The sequence below is a fragment of the Magnolia sinica genome, chromosome 8 (genome assembly GCF_029962835.1).
Source record: "Magnolia sinica isolate HGM2019 chromosome 8, MsV1, whole genome shotgun sequence".
In the NCBI taxonomy this organism is placed as follows: domain Eukaryota; kingdom Viridiplantae; phylum Streptophyta; class Magnoliopsida; order Magnoliales; family Magnoliaceae; genus Magnolia; species Magnolia sinica.
The window spans coordinates 21,151,453-21,166,220 of NC_080580.1; the positions used below are offsets into that span (position 1 = coordinate 21,151,453).

The 14,768-nt window shown below is 39.2% G+C and overlaps 1 long non-coding RNA gene across 1 annotated transcript; it reads left to right on the plus strand.

Moving 5' to 3' along the window:
* Positions 1-7,274: 7,274 nt before the first annotated feature.
* LOC131253059 (uncharacterized) lies at positions 7,275-11,463 on the plus strand. The gene is made up of 2 exons (XR_009174820.1): positions 7,275-7,633; positions 11,088-11,463. It is a non-coding gene; the product is annotated as an uncharacterized LOC131253059 (long non-coding RNA).
* The last annotated feature ends 3,305 nt before the right edge of the window (positions 11,464-14,768 follow it).

The following is a 14,768-nucleotide window of genomic DNA, read 5'->3' on the forward strand; positions in this document are numbered from 1 at the left end:
GAGTGAGCTTGTACTGATGCTTTATATGCGAAGATTTGTTTCTTTTCCTTTATTTTGTCCCGTGTTAGGCAAAGGAAGATTGTATCATGAATGTAATAGGATACAGATATTATCTACTTATAATAAGAAAACTATTGGGTTTCTAAGGTGTTTAATCATTGAACATTTTATAAACCCTTTTCAAAATGCTATTATAATCTAGCAAAGTCCCATTATGGATTAAGATCTTTGGCATGATGAATGTGAATAATTTCTTTTTGCAAATGTCCATTGATATACCACCAACAAAAGTGTTAGAATCATCCAAACTTTGTAGTGTCCTGCCCAACGACCTAAATGCATGTCCAGATAGACTAGGTGAAAGCTGCCAAATGCAAATGCAGCGATGTTCATGTGAAGATTTCGTTGTGAGAACCGCATGTTTGTTGTTCTGGTCCTAATTCAGGCTGCCAGATCAGTAAAATAAGGATTCGTCTCATCTCTATGTTATGTGATATGTACTTGTTAAGTATGATTAAGCTTCATGTTTGAAGTTTGTTTATTTCAACTTGTGCTTGTGCTAGTGTGAATGGTGGTACAGAATGAGGAAACATGCAACGGCCTTATATACTGTTAATGTGGGGCTTTTCTCTATTGCATGATCTAACAAAGCCTGTTAAATGTGGATAATTACTTGCAATTGTTCATTTTTTTTGTTGAATGGCTATAATCATTTCATTGGGGAAATATTAGAAATGACCATTCATCACTTGGACCACATGTGTATATTAGGAAAAATGGCTGTTTCTTTCAAAACAGCCATTTTTCTGTACGGGTTCCTCATTTGAGGAGTGGACTAGATGATTTGTGAGGTTAAAGTTCTACTCTACCTAATCATTGTTTACAGGAAGTAGTCCTACATTGGGCTTGGCCTTTGTTTTGAGACGGAGGCCTGAATACATCTCAAAGGGCTGGGGTACGCCTTGATATGCATAATGTCAATGTAAACAACCCAAATGTTGATAATGAATAGGGGCTGGTAAAGGGTCATGGACCTAGATGGTTAGAGCATGAGCCCTAAAAGCATGGTCCTAGATGGTTAGTAGCCCAATAGGCAGGCTTTAGACCATCGGCCTAGATATTCTAAATACTTGGACAGTGGAAATGGCATTTTTTTTTTTCAAACAATATAATTTTATTAACAAGGGATCAACTCTGTACAACAGATTCAGGCCGGGACAGAACCCAGGTAGAGAAGCAAAGAGCCGCACCTAGGGCTCACATTAATGAGCTTTTCTGATACTCCCTAGCCCTATCTTGTCAAGGAAGATGTCCCTCGGATATACTTCACTGTTAGCCACCCCCACTAGGGAATTGATGCCAAGACCTCAGTGTTGAAACGAGGTTTCTTGTCAAGGAAGATGTCCCTAGCCCTACCTTGTCAAGGAAGATGTCCCTCGGATGTGGGGTGGGACTCACAGTTGACCCATCATCATTATGTGTCATGCATTAGCGTAGATAACCCAACTTGGCTTGGGCTCAGATGTTGGGTGGCAATAGTATCACCGGCTCATCCCGGCCCACATTGGTGGGCTAAACATTACGGAGAATTGGGTTTGGTTTTTTCAGTAGTTGTGCTACTTCTCACAAGTACCAAAACATGATTAAGTAGACAATGGAGTCTACAACAAAGTTTAATTGGCTGATGCCAAGAGGTGAAGAGGCCGACCTCTGTCCCATTGTAGCAACCTCTCATGGTTCATTGCCACCCAACCATCAGCTCCAGTACACATGGTTGTAGGTTAGTGATCCTTGACCTCTCATCCTGTGGGCCCCAAGTATATAAAACCTTGGTAGAAAAGCAAATGGAGAAAAACCTTATCTTAATTAGCTATTGATTTGTGGCTATGGAATTTGGGGTGAAGAAGAAAAAACTTAAACTATGATCTGAATTCAAAAAGGAAAATTCTAATAATAGGATGCTGAAAGTTTTCCATCTGAATGACTTTTATTATGTTCCATCAACCATATGGCCCACCGTTGGAGGGTATGCATTAAGGGTGCGGTTTGGGTAGGATCCACCTAGGTCGGTGAATCCCTAACCGTGGGTCCCACTGTGATTCATGTGCCTTACATCCACACCGTCCATCCATTTTGAAAGCTCATTTTATGGCATGATCCCAAAAATATTGCAGATCCATATCTTAGGCCGACCATACCACAGGAAACAGTAGTGACTGAATCCCCACCATTTAAAAAAAAAAAATAAAATCATGGAGGCCACAGGAATGGTTATTTGCCATCCAACCTGTTGATAAGGTCACAAAGACCTGAAATGAATAGACCACAAAAAGTCATTGCATGGGTGGCCCACAAATCCAACACTATATTCAAAGGAAGGTAATGATTTAGCAGGTTGAGTGTACTTGTTTCCATCCACATCACCTATCTGGACAGTCCATTAGGTCCAGTCCGCTCTTCATGGGCAGTCATGAAAAAATAAAATAAAATCATACTAATCAGATAATCCATCCTGTCCAGTCAGTGTCTAGGAATAATGGACAAAATTATTTGTTAAAAGATAAGTCCAGCTACAGATGTTTAGGACCACCTGATTATTGTATTTTTGCATAGTACTAATGAAAATTGATTAGACCTGATGGACAGACCAAATAGGTCATGAGAATGATAAAACTTCCAAATGCAACTATGTGCATGGCAAGATTTACTAACACATGTTTTCCAAATGCAAAAAAAAAAAAAAAAGGGTAGAAAAAGAAAAAGAAAGGAAAAGAAGGGTTAGATATCACATGCACTTTAATAGATGGGATATTATCGGCTGGTCCCACGTTTGTTGTGCTACAGCATGCAGCTGTGAAAGCATGGATATGATCTATTTGTGTGTGTGTGTGTGTGTATATATATATATATATATATATATATATATATATAAAAAGGTCAATACTCCTGCGATGAACTGAAAACGCAAAAATATCATCCTGATTCAAAATTTTGGGCCCTACAGATGTTTCAATGGTGGGTGTTCAATCCCACTGTTTCCAATCATGAAAAACACTTTGACTTTTGGATCTATCTGATTTTCGGGCTTATCTCTTGACATAGCTGCCAAACAGATGGACAGGATAAATTTCTCACAAACATCATGGTTGCCTCACCTGCCTTTGGCCAACGGGAACATCCTCGCACGCAACTTCCATCCGGGTATTTCGCATATTCGGCGCCGGGTTGGGCGGATAAAGTAGCTTGTCCTACCCCAAAATTATATATGGTACTTCCGATAGCTCATTCTAGTTTGCGTGATACGTCCATTTTAAGTTCTGACAGTCCGGAGCACCTCCGCTTCCGATCGGGCCTTTTCTGATCCGTCCGTTTTAAGGTGGGCCTATCCCATCCATCTTTGGGCAGAGCTTGACCTTAAGGTTGTGACTAAGGCCTGAACAGAAGATGTAGGTCCAACACCTGAAAGGGTCGGGTACGCCTTGATACATATAAAGTCAAGGTAAACGACCCAGATCTGGATATTGGGTAGCGGGCTGGTACAGCCATGGACCTGGATGGTTAGAACATGAACCCCATAGACATGGCCCTAGATGTTTAGGAAGCCCAACAGGCATTATTTAGAGCATGGGCCTAGATGGTTAGTCAGAGACACCTTGGACTGAGTGACGAAGACAAAACGTACCCCAGTAGCCCAAGTGGCCCACACCACATGAAACGGGGGATGGGGTGCACACTTAAAACTTACCTGGGCCCACCAAAGTTTTGGACCAGTTGATATTTGAATATTTTTCTTCGGTCACATCCTAGATGTGCTTACCTTAATGATATAGGCCACACGGAGTTTCTAATGGTGCGCGTCCCCATTTCCATTATTCCTCTGCTGTGGCCCACTTGAATTTTGTATGAACCTGGTTTTCTACTCGTGTCCTGATATGAGCTAGATGGACTGAGCAGATGGCATGCGCACACATCAATATTGGCCTCACGGAGCTTCTTGTTGCATGTCCCTGCTAAGCGCGAATCGCCATACTATTACACCTCATTTTTATGTGCCTGTGCATCAACCATCGTTCTTTGCCAGAGTATTAATTAATTTGCATGCAAAGGGGTGCAAGAAAGTTAATGTGTGATCATTGAGCGCCGCCACAGTCAAATCTCACCCCATCATTTCACCAGATGTGCTCACCACCCACTTTCCATCCGAATATCATAATTTTGCTGATTGCGTGGTGACCCAGCTATAAGGGACTACACGGTATCAGGAGTATGTGAGGCCTATATATATATATATATATATATATATATATATATATATATATTATCAGGGTTGCTATCCATTTTGCCAGCTCACTTTAGGACACGAGTCCAAAGTTCAGGAGGACTACACCGCTTGAAACCAATGAGGATGATAAGGTCTACTGCGGAAACCTTCTTAGGACAGTTATGTTTACATGTAATCCAACGCATTCATGAGGCCACAAAGACCTTGGTGAAAACACATATCAGCTTAATTCAAAAACTTTTGTGGTTCTTAGAAGTTTTGAAAGGTGGGCATTCAATCCTTACATTTTGCAGTGGTATAGGCCACTTGAGCGTTGGATGCACTTCAATATTATGCTCATACCTTAAAATGAGCTAGCTAGCAAAATCGATGGACGACCTGGATAAAATGAGCTAGCCACTGGATTCCATGTAAAATTTTATGAGGTAAACCCCACCTGGGGGTGAAGATATTGCCACCCAAGGATATTTGACAACTTGAGGACACTACAAATCATCACTGGATTGGTGTAAGTCACTGCATGGGCAAAAGTACGCATTAGCGGCAATGATATTGCCGCCCAAGGCCATTTCAACAAGCCTAAGTGCACATAGAGTCACCTTAAGAGTCGTTGAGCTCAAAAATGTAAAAACTGTGTTGAGGCGACAATAATATTGCCACCCAAACCTTTGCAAATCTAAAAAGATCCCAAGATCTCTCCCAAGATTTCCTAAGATGGTTGTAAAGAGAAATCAGTGGCCAAGTGGTAATAATATTACTGCTACCTCCCTTAAGAGGTGAAACTAATTATTTTACCACTTATCAAAGCAAATTCTTGATGACACGTGTCTCCTGGCCGATTAGATCATTTCACATGGCATATTTGTTCTCCGAATTACTACTAATTATCAGAAAATCAAGCAAACTTCTATAAATAGAGGCTCACCTTTTGTTGAAAGAGATATACAATAACAATAACACGAGGAGAATTACAAGAAGATATTAGAAAGTTAGAGTGAAAGTGAGGGTAGAGCAAGAGTATAGTAGAAAAAAGAGTGAAAGTGAGCAACATTCATCCAAACCCTCCAACCTAGTCTATTCTAGCGTCCAAGCCATCTTTACAATTTAGGATCAACGGAGTAGGGTTGGAATTTGGTATCTCTGATCATCTCCTTTTATGAAGAGTGTTGTATCTCTTCTTTTCTCCTCCCACATCTCCATGTACATGGGCGGCAATTCGACCATTTATTTTATTTCATGCCTTTACATTTGCATATCATCGCTGATCTCAAACACTATTTGCTTATAGTTTGCATAACTCTCAATTGTATGCTCTATTCTTTGTCAAACTTTCAAGTCCTGGTGTATTAGAAGTCAAGTCTTTGTCTAAACATTCTTATTTTTATTTGATCATTAACATATCGTATTTGTTCTTATTTCCTTTTCTTTTGTAGCCACTATATTCTTGAATCTAACTTGGTCAAATACCACAATCTCCTTTTATATTAGTTTGGGTGAGGAGTGGCTTATTGTTGATTTTTGACATTGTTAACAACTAGCCAGTAAGTTAATATAACACCTTTTGGAACCTCAATATTTTCAAAAATAAAAAATAAAAACTTAATCGTGTAAAGTAGAGATTGTATGCAAATATGGGCGAAATGGGTGCCTAACCCCTTCTTTATCCATCAACAAGGTCCTTACCTAGAATCCTTGATCATAGATTTTATATAAGAGTCATCTTAGTTTAGAGTATCTAGCTAATTCCCCAACTTAAGGCGATTCTATGGGTCTAGTGGACCATAAATTCTAGGCCTTTATTGGCTATTGGTAACTGTTAAGTCTTTTAAATGCACCATTATGAATTAACAGTACCATACCTATCCAAAATCAAGTCACAGATGATATGAGATGCATTTTTGGAAGCACATGCGCCCACTTATGGGATGGCATCATAGATTCACTTGAGCCTTGAATCCGCCTCATTTCTAAGCTCATACCTAAAATGACATGAAAAAATGGATGGGCAACATGGCTAAAACCCATGCATTACGCTAGGCCACCGAGAGCCCTTAACTGGATTTGAGTCCATCGGGGGGGTCCCCCCCACTTCCATGCCCATGCATGAACCATCATACTGTGCTAAATATTAGTAGGCAGTTGGAAGTTCCCGTGGTCAGAAGCCAAGGGGTGCCTATTGTGATGTTAGAGAGAAATCCACCCTGTACATCCATTTTTTCCGACTCATGTTATGACATGAGCCCCAAAATGAGACTGATCCAAAAGTCAGCTAGGCTACAAGAGAGAAAAAAGTGGGCAGGAAAATGCCTACTATTGGAACCTCCATGGGGTCCATCGTGATGTTGATCTGCCATCCAATCAGTTCATAAAGTCATTCATTAAAATCGAATATATATATATATATATATATATATATATATATATATATATATATATATATATATATATATATATTTATATTTAGCCCAATCGAAAACTTATGTAGCTCCATCAATGTTTCAATGGTGGACATTCAATCCTCGTTGTTTCCTGATGTGTGACCCACTTGAGTTTTGGATTTACCTAATTTTTGAGCTCATGTCCCAACATGATTCAGCAAAATGGATAAACAGGGTGGAATTCTCACAAACATAATGGTGGGCCCACTTTAGCTTCTGACCATAGAAACTTCCTCTTAGGGTGTCACATGCAATCCGCGTCCAGCATGAATAAACTCTCGGCAAAAGGGTGAGGTTGCGTATTAGGTGGTGTTACCCTCAGAGGTGGGCTTGAGGTTTACCTCAGCCCAGAATTTGAATTGTTAAGGGCCAGGCTGTTGGCTGGGCCTATTTAAAATTTAGATTTTGGTAGGCTCGAGCCCGGCCCAATGACAACCGTAACTAAACTATTAGGTCATAGCTAATCCGCTCTCGTGCACGTTTGAGTGCACCGACAACACCCTTTTTTTTGGTTCGTTCTTTTCTAGCCAACAATACCTCCTTCCCTACCTCTCTCTCTCACTCTCTCTCTCTCTCTCATTTCTTTTATTTCGGGATTCTTGGTCGAGCAAAACATCTGCTTTCGGTTAGGCTATCTACTCGACGTGTATGAGCCAAAGCTCGGTGATCCCGCCCGTTCATACGCTGCAACCCACTTTAGATTGGCAATGCTTTGGGATTCTTCTCTGTCAGCTGCTGATTTTAAGTTACCCACTGGTCGCATACGATTGGGGGGTGTAGTCAACAATCCACACTCTATGGGAAGAAAATCGACTCATTTCTCATTTTCGAGGGCATGACCCATCCGTTTTGGCCCCTCCAGATGAGCAGCCTTGATAACAGAAGATTCAGCCTGCTTGCTTCGTCAACCACTGTTTGTTTTCTCACTCTGTAATCTTCTTCTGATTTCTTGGTATACAATTTTTATTTTTATTTTTAAGTTATTTCTAAATATCATGATACTGGTGCAACCAAACACACCCTAAAAGCAGGCGAGGCCTCACCACAGGAAGAAGAAGGCAAGAGATCCTATGAGGGCCCCACATTAAAACAGATGAGTCTCTATTTAGTTAGTTACAAGTGACTGGCTTTGATTTCTCTGTTACACTACTAAGCTTCTTATGATGATACATTCCTTGGCTTTTGAAATTCCAAGTGAGTGACTACTTCTTTGAATTGTTTGGTGAATGGCTGATATTGTGTGGTTTCCGTAGTACCGATTGGATTTTCATACTTTAATGCCATTTCCAGTGGATGGAAATCAATTTTCTGCTCTCTCTCTCTCTCTCTCTCTCTCTGGTGAATGGCTGATATTGTCTGGTTTCCGTAGTGCCGATTGGACTTTCATGTTTTCATGCCATTTCCAGTGGATGGAAATCATTTTTCTGCTCTTTTTTGTTCTCTCTCTCTCAGGAAATTATGAAATCCCGACTCCATGCTAAGGGGTTTTTTGGCTTTATAAAAGCCAATTGATCTTTATGGAAATTCTATACTCGTTCTTTCATTGGCTGATTTCAGCTGCGTTTCGATGCACTTCTGAATTGAATTGAAATAACTAATTCAATAGAGCAAATTGAGCAAATTGCAATTAGGGTTCGTTTGTATGCCTGTAAATGGGGCTAACTGTAAATGATTTACAGTCCGGATTTGGATGCTAAAAAATGCCTGTAAATCATTCTTACAGGCTGTAAATCATTTACAGCTTTCAGCCCCATTTGATTTACAGGCAAAAACCTATGATTACATTTACAGGCTCTCCATTTATAGCCCAACAGCTATATTTTCAAAGATTGGCTCTCCCTTTACAGGACTTAAACAATTTACAGGCTATCCATGAGGTGGAAGGCGCTACCTTAACAGAGGCCAGGTGACAGGTGAGTGCTGCCACAAAGTGGGTTACAACTGACGTGGGTTGTGGAGTGTGGTGGTTTGTTACAATCCCTAATGATTTAAGGGCCTAGCTTGACGTGTTCCATCAGTTGTCATCGGGCATCCAATTTCAACAAGTTGTTTTTGGGCTACTAAATGTCAGTAATGGTTATATAATACCTTTCTAAATGATCTAGATGGAAGACAAGATTAGCACTTTAATGCAAGAAATTGTATGGCACATGGTGCTTTCCTGAAATGCATGCATTGGTTCTTATTCAATAAGTAAGATGCTTGTTTATATAGAATTTTATGATCCTCAACCCAAGGATATGTATGGGGCCTTCGGTTTGTTGGAGTGGGGCCCATGGTTCAGAAATCCAGACTGTTTGCCTCGTTGTCCCCACTATGGATCGATAATGCGTCTAATATCTCCTTAATAGGACATCTCTAATCATTTAGTTTATGGCGTGCAAATAGACCGTTACAAAGGGAAATACAGCAATGGTCCATTTCTAGCACTAAAACAAATTCCCAAGATTGGTAGCTTTATCTACCAATTTGAGAGTTTTTCTGTCAGGTCCATCCACAGATAATCACTTTAGAACATAGTTTTGGATTTGGATTACTATAACATGTGCCCCAAAATTTTACAAAGTGCAAACTAAAATCTTGAGGATATGGTATACATCAGTGGGTCAACATCATATAATTCCTCTTTGTTTATATACTTTCTACACATATTCATTTAAAAAAAAAAAAAAAAACCCTTGAGGTAACATTATTATTTTCGGTGGTGTGGTCCAACTGAGGAACCGTACCTGAGGTGGACCTAATCAACAGCTTGGATGTGAAACAAACATTACAGTGGGCCCTACTAGTTTTTTAATGGTGGACTTTTAATCATTATTAGTTTCGGTGGTGTGGTCTACCTGAGATTTAGATATCCCTCGTTTTTGGAATCAAGCCCTAAAACGATCCAAAAGAATGGATGGACGGCATGGATAAAACAAATACAATATGGTGGGCCCCACAGATCATCTACATTATCCACGCCACCTCACCAAACTGCCTCCGTCAATGCAAAAGGAAAAAAATAATAATAAAGGAAAGAAAGGAAAATGCAAAAGAGAGAAAAGGGGTTTCGTACCTTGCAGAAGCTCGATGGGAGAGGGAGAAGAGACTGAGAGAGGGAGAAGGAGACTTGAAGAGGGAAACGGAGGCGAGAGGGAGATGAAGACATTGGAAAGGGATGAATGTCTATTTATACAGCAATGGCCACCAACCTTCTTCAATACAGAGCTCTGATTCTCCCCAATGTCAGCCTCGTAGCCCTCATTGCGCCCGCATGTAGCTTGATAGACTTCAATGGCCTCTTGTAGCCTCGCCTTCAATGGCCGTTTGTAACCTTCAATGGCCCTTCAGCCTTCACTCCGTCTGAGAAGGTAGGTACGCTTTTTCAATGCAGGTGCGATTCTTTCCAACGATTTTCATTTCAAAAATTTCAACTGTTACCTATAACTTAGTTACAGGTAACTTGAAAAACGACTCCAGCACCTATAAGATTTTCGGCTCTTTCTCTTGTAACTTAGTTAAAGGTTGAGAGAAAGTCACCTGTGACTTTCCTCCCCCAAACGCCAACTGTAACAAAGTCTCCTGTAACTTACTTACATTTTAGAAAAGTTACAGGCATCCAAACAGGCCCTAAATATCATGAAATTGATGCAACCTAACACACCCTTAAATCAAGCGAGGCCTTACTACAGGAAGAAGAAGGTAAGAGATCCTCTGTGGGTCCCACATTAAAACAGATGAGTCTCTGTTTAGTTAGTTAGAAGTGACTTGCTTTGATTTCTCTGTTACTCTACTAAGCTTCTTATGATGATACATTCCTTGGCTTTTGAAATTCCAAATCAGTGACTACTTCTTTGAATTGTTTGGTGAATGGCTGATATTGTGTGGTTTCCGTAGTGCCGATTGGTCTTTCATGCTTTAATGCCATTTCCAGTGGATGGAAATCATTTTTCTGCTCTCTCTCTCTCTCTCATGAAATTATGAAATCCCAACTCCATGCTAATGGGTTTTTTGGCTTTATAAAAGCCAATTGATCTTTATGGCAATTCTATACTCCTTTCATTGGCTGATTTCGGCTGCATTTGGATGCACTTCTGAATTGAATTGAAATAACCAGTTCTATAAAGTGAATTGAGCAAATTGCAAGTAGGGGTCATTTGCATGCCTGTAAATGGGGCTAACTGTAAATGATTTACAGTTCGGATTTGGATGCTAAAAAAATGCATGTAAATCATTCTTACAGGCTGTAAATCATTTACAGCTTTCAGCCCCATTTGATTTACAGGCAAAAACCTGTGATTACATTTACAGGCTCTCCATTTATAGCCCAACAACTATATTTTCAAAGATTGACTCTCCCTTTAAAGGACTTAAACAATTTACAGGCTATCCATGAGGTGGAAGGCGCTACCTTGACAGAGGCCAGGTGCCAGGTGAGTGCTGCCACAAAGTGGGTTACAACTGACGTGGGTTGTGGAGTGTGGTAGTTTGTTACAATCCCTAATGATTTAAGGGCCTAGCTTGACGTGTTCCATCAGTGGTCATCGGGCATCCAATTTCAACAAGTTGTTTTTGGGCTACTAAATGTCAGTAATGGTTATATAATACCTTTCCAAATGATCTGGATGGAAGACAAGATTAGCACTTTAATGCAAGAAATTGTATGGCACATTGGTGCTTTCCCTGAAATACATGTATTGGTTCTTATTTAATCAGTAAGATGCTTGTTTATATAGAATTTTATGATCCTCAACCCAAGGATATGAATGATATGCTGGGGCTTTCGGTTTGTTGGAGCAGGGCCTATGGTTTAGAAATTTAGATTGTTCATCTGTTCAGCCCCATCGTACATCGATAATGCTTCGACCATCTCCTCAATAGGACATCTCTAATCTTTTAGTTCATGGCCTGCAAATGGATGGTTTCAAAGGGAAATACAACAATGGTCCATAGTCAGCACTAAAAAGAAGTGCCCAAGATTGGTGCCTTGGATCTACCAATTTGGGATATTTTTATGTCATCGTCCATCCACACATGATCACTTTACAACATAGTTTTGGATTATAGTAACATGTGCCCTAAAATGTTACAAAGTACAAACTGAATGCCCGAGTATACTGTGTACATCAGTGTTTCAACATCATATAATTCCTCTTGGTTTATATACTTCTAGACATATTCCTTAAAACCAGCTTTTTTGTCTGCACAAGAACGGGTGCTTCTGATAGCATGATCAAAATTGAAGATGTCAATATCTTATTGCTGAATTGAGCATTGCTTTAGTTGGGATTGTATGCCAGTGATTTTCCTTTTTTTTCCCCTCTCTACAGCAGGCTACTCCTACGATGATAGGATATGTGCAAGTTCATTGATTTTCTCTTGCTTTCTTGTGGCAGTTTATATTACCTCTCTTCTGTTTTTAGGCATTGTGCTATCTGTTCTCCGCTTTGATTTTAGTTCTCTTTCAATAGACCTACTCGCTTTATCAAAAGGAAAAGTGTAACACCCAGGGTCTTCCCATGAGTTTACAAGAAATTCGAAAACCTTGCACTCTTGTACCTCTATCTGTTTTACGCCCTTATTTTATCTTTGCAGATCACATTCTGAAAAGAAATATTACACCTTGTTCAGTAGACGCCTGAAAATGGCTTCAACTCATTTTTTTAGTCATAGTCATGCCTTAGAGATCTGAAATGTCTTCACCTCATTTTTTTTAATCATAATCATGTATTAGAGATCGTGGTCTTTTATACATAATTATGATTAATTAAAATGGAATTATGTAATAGAGATCAAGATCTGTAATACATAATTATGATTAACTAAAATGAGATGAACTCATTTTCAGTTGTCTTCCTAAAGGCCCTTATTTTCCTGGCTTTTGGCTCTGTAAATTTTTAGAGGGACCTTTATGATCTTTTCCAATTTACTTGTTTGTTAAGCAATACTGACAGAAAATGGTTGAGAACTCGACGAGATGACTTTTCTAGGGGACGAAGCTCTGTGTCAAACTTCTAAAAGATTCTTGGGAATTCAATAAATTTCCATAGGAGGAATCATATGATACACAACCTGCATCTATGCATGCTGATGCTATATGTAGTTTTTCAATTCTGAGTGGTGCATATGATCTTGTAATCCAGATCATTGGCATGTTCCATCCCCATGGATGGGCGTGCCTAAAAAAAATTCCCTGATTGATAACCATGTCCTGATCTATTAGAAGTCAAGTCTTTGTCTAAACATTCTTATTTTTATTTGATCATTGACATGTCATATTCGTTCTTATTTACTTGTTTGTAGCCTTTGCCCAATTTTCTGGTAGTGTTCTCTTTTGTAATCACTATATTCTCGAATCTAACTCAGTTAGATACTACGATCTCCTTTTATATTAGTTTGGGTGAGGAGTGGTTAATTTTTGATTTTTGAAATTGTTAACAACTAGCCAGTAAGTTAATATACAACAGCTTTTGGAACCTCAAATTTGGTTAAGATCTTCCTATATTGGAGACATTTGGAGCATAGTCCATCCATGATGGAACTCAGCTGTCCAATGGCCTGGACTACTGGACCATGCAGCCCACTTGTCTGAATTGAAAATGTGTATGTACTGTGCGAAGACATGCGCTGCTAATCTGCTAATCATATAATTCCTCTTTGGCTAAGCATACTTAGGAGAAAAATCTATACACATTCAGAAGGTAGAGGAAAAAGGGGTGTATATCCTAAACTTGGGATGCAATTGGCATTTCACATGGTTAAGAGTAAACATGAATTAAAATTGATGTTTGAGCCTTGGTGTGACCTTGTGGCTTGCTAGAAATCATGATAGTTCAAAAACTTGGTAGTTCGACTCAAAACTCAGCCAAGTCCCAACTCGACTAGGCCAGATTTTGAACCGAGTCTCATGGAAACTCGTTGAGTGGTATGACTCGGTTGGGACTTGACACAACCTATCAAGTCAGCTAAAAAACTCAGAAAACTTGATTCAACTTGGCTTGACTCGACTGAGTCACTCGCCCAGCCAGCTGCTCTTTTGTTTCAAAAGTAAAATGGCGGGAGACTTGAATCAAACAGGCGACCTCGCTTATCTAGGCAAGAAGGTGCTGCAAGCTTACTGAACCACAAGGTTGCATGTTATTTTCATGATTTTAATTACTTCAGCTTTACCACTTTACACGTATAAAATACTAGAAATTTAATTATAAAAATATTGAATCATTCGATAGAGTCTTCGAGTTGACCCAACCCAGGTAGAGATTGAGTTCAGTTTTTGAGTTTTTGAACTATGGAAAGCACAACCAATTATTTTATTGCTATCTTAATTGCTTTAGGTTCTAACCATTTGAATGCACTAAATACTAGAAATATAATTATGAAAACATCAAATCAAGTTGATTAAAGACTTGGTTGAGTCTTTGAGTTGATCAGTGAGTTGACTTTTTGAGTTTTGGAACTAAGGAAATCACAACCAATTATTTTATTGCTATTTTATTTACTTTAGGTTCTAACCATTTTAAATGCATTAAATACTAGAAATTTAATTATGAAAATATCAAATCAAGTTGATTAAAGACTCAGTTGGGTCTTTGAGTTGACCCAACCCAGGTACAGTTGGAGTCGACTTTGAGTTTTTTGAACTATGGAAATCACAAACACTTATCTAATTTCTGTTTTAATTATTTTTGGGTTAACCATGTTAAATGCACTAAATACTAGAAATTTAATTATGAAAATATCGAATCAAGTCGATTAAAGATTGAGTCGAGTTTTCGAGTTTTGAATTATGGAAATCACAACCAATTATTTTGCTATCTCCTTCTGATCAGATAAATGGATATCATTTATTCTACATTTACAAACATAAAAACAGTCACTTGCATTTTAAATTTGTCTGCATTTCTATCCATTGAGAATGACTTCCCATCAAACAACAGATGGGTCCAGGTCGTTTTCCAGCCTCCTTTGCATTGTCCCAGTTTCTGTTTCTTCCTTACATCATCCTTTTCCGGGGCTTGTGACAACATATTACATAAGGTTCCTGCATCTTGCGTGAATTAGTTATT